Source organism: Elephantulus edwardii, unplaced genomic scaffold (genome assembly GCF_000299155.1).
Source record: "Elephantulus edwardii isolate Elephantulus edwardi_28Jun2011 unplaced genomic scaffold, EleEdw1.0 scaffold00017, whole genome shotgun sequence".
NCBI lineage: Eukaryota > Metazoa > Chordata > Mammalia > Macroscelidea > Macroscelididae > Elephantulus > Elephantulus edwardii.
The window spans coordinates 13,763,070-13,765,725 of NW_006399767.1; the positions used below are offsets into that span (position 1 = coordinate 13,763,070).

Here is a 2,656-nt window from a genome sequence, read left to right on the forward strand (position 1 = left end):
ATTAAATGTGTAAATTGCTTTTGGTAGTATTGCCATTTTCACAACATTGAGTCTTCCTATCCATGAGCAAGGGATATTCTTCCACTTTTCAAGATCTCTTGTAGTAATGTTTTATAATTTTCTTGGAAAAGGTCCTTTGTACTTCTGGTTAAATTTATTGCCAAGTATTTAATCTTGTGATTAGCTATTGCGAAAGGTATTGTTTCTCTTAGTTCTGGCTCTGTATTCTTTTTGTCGCTGTAGAGAAATCCAACTGATTTTTGTGTGTTGATCTTGTATCCTGCTACTTTGCTGAATAATACCCAGTCTTAAAAACTGAAATTAAGGCATTGAAACACATACTTAAATGTCCTGTTAAGCCTTTTTGAGGTGGCTTGAATGGCTAGAAAGGGTGGGGTTTCATATAGAAGACTTGAAATATTGAGTGATTAATATATTAGGTCTGAAGAGTTCGAGAGGATTTTTTCTTTTATAATTTCCAAAATGAATATTCTGTTCTACATTATTATTTGACCACAGAATAATGATGATAATTAAGGAGATAATGTGACTGTCCTACATTTTTAGTCCTTGAAATGCAGTTGTCCAAGAGAGGGTAAAATCCTTTTAAAACTGAAGCTTCAGAAGTATTTAAGTTACCTGTTTTGCTTTGCTCCTCTTTTTCCCGTGAAAGCATCACTGATATAGAGGTCTTTTCCTCTCCAGGGTGTAGATTCTGATGTAGAAACACCAGCAAACTTTGGAAAATACTTGGAGTCTTTTCTTGCTTTCACAATCCACCCAAGTCAGGTAAGCTTTATGCAGCTAACATCTCAGAAATAGAAATCAAAACCAAAGCACTATAGCCTAAAATAATAATAAATTATACATAAATTGTGACTTTCTAATTATTTTGAGTGAGTGAAATCCAAATCCTTACTCTTGAGTTGTCTTTTTTCCCCTTTAGTTTTTACGCTCTTCAACTCAGATGACTTGGGGAGCACTGTTCAGACATGACATCCTATCGCGTGATCCTTTGCTGTTAGCAATAATACCAAAGTATCTTCGTGCTTCTATGACTAACTTGCTGAAGGTGGGTAATGGGAACCTAAGAATGTGGAATGCAGATGAATACAAATAATTGGCATATTTGTTGCTAATATTCCTATCTTGGACATATTCTCTCTCCATAATGGGAAAAAAGCAGTTTATACTGGTTATATATTTTATATTTTAGAACACTTAACATATCCGTTATTAACTATATGATAAAGAAAAGCTGTAATAGGACAAGACCAGTGATTGAACAGTGTGACAGTTGCTAGACAGGATTAAAAGGTGACAGTTTGGGAAGTACAGTCAAATTTTTTCAGAAAATGAAGTGAGAATCAGGAAGACAAGTGAGAAAAGAGCATAGACATAAAGTTTGCTGGTAAGAAAATCTTAATAGTGAATAAAGAAAGATTGCTTAGTAGGGAGTGTTGATTTAGGGAGCATCACTTCCCCAATACAGTACCATCTCTTACTTGTGACAGTTTCTTTCCTTGGTTTGTGAAGGCTGAGATTGGAACCCATTGAAGAGAGTCCTTGCTGATGTAAAGAGTTCACCTAGCCCATAGCCCAGTGTGTTCTAGCTCTCTGCTAAAGTCTTCAGTACTTTTTCTGAATGAGCCGCATGAAATTCAAGAGTTCAGATTTTAATGAAACAAATAGTTGTCAGTTCTTTCCTTCTTACTGTGTGCTGTTAGCACTTTGTTTTGACATCTTTGTACTCACAGACCCTAACTAGAGTCCAGAAGTTCATTCTCCCTGAGGCATTTAGAAAAAGGTATCAACTAAGAAAAGAACCTCTTTTGCTCTTGAGACTATTAGAACTGGAAGCAATAATTTATATCCTTTGGGTAGAGCAGAAATGGTTGTTTATCATCAGATACCACACACTAGCTCTTCACTGTTAAACAAATTAGAAAGTATTTAAATTCCTGGAATTAAAGCATTGCAAGAATTTTTTTAGTAGGTGCCATTTTTATCCCTTACCCAAATGTCTGTTTTGTTCCAGATGGGCTTTCCTTCTAAAACAGACAGTCCTAGCTGTGAATACTCGAGGTTCGATTTTGATAGCGATGAAGACTTCAATGCTTTCTTCAACTGTAAGTATATCGGTGTGAATGTCTTATGGCCCCAGAATCTCTCCAGTGTGTTGAATCCCAATTCCTGAACTGTAGGATTAAAATCACTCTAAATCTAGACAGCAATGTGCTTAACCTCAAATTTTACGTTCTAAAATTGTGGTGGGATTGTATTCATTACAAGTACCAAAAACCACATCATCTCTTTGAACATTTAATAGTAGCAGTGTAATAAAAGCCTTCCCCTACACATGCATACATACGATTACAGGGTTTATTAGGGGAGTTGTTGTTGATATGTGCTGTCAAGTTGGAACTGAATCATAGCTCACCAGCAGGTTTTCTGAGGCTTTTAAGTTGCATGGGAGGAAACTGCACATCTTTCTTTGGTGGAGCAGCTGATGGATTCAAACCTCCTGCCTTTTGAATTGGCTGCACAATTTACCACTAGGCTACCAGAGCTAGGGAGTTACCAATTATCGTCTAATACAGGTGAAGTATCTTTTTTTTGGTATATTCTTTTTTTTTTCTATAATTATATTTTATTA

The 2,656-nt window shown here is 35.8% G+C and overlaps 1 protein-coding gene across 1 annotated transcript in view; it reads left to right on the forward strand.

Moving 5' to 3' along the window:
• XPO5 (exportin 5) overlaps positions 1-2,656 on the forward strand; it is an 85,936-nt gene that overhangs the window by 37,770 nt on the left and 45,510 nt on the right. The gene's annotated exons all lie outside the window — the stretch shown is intronic.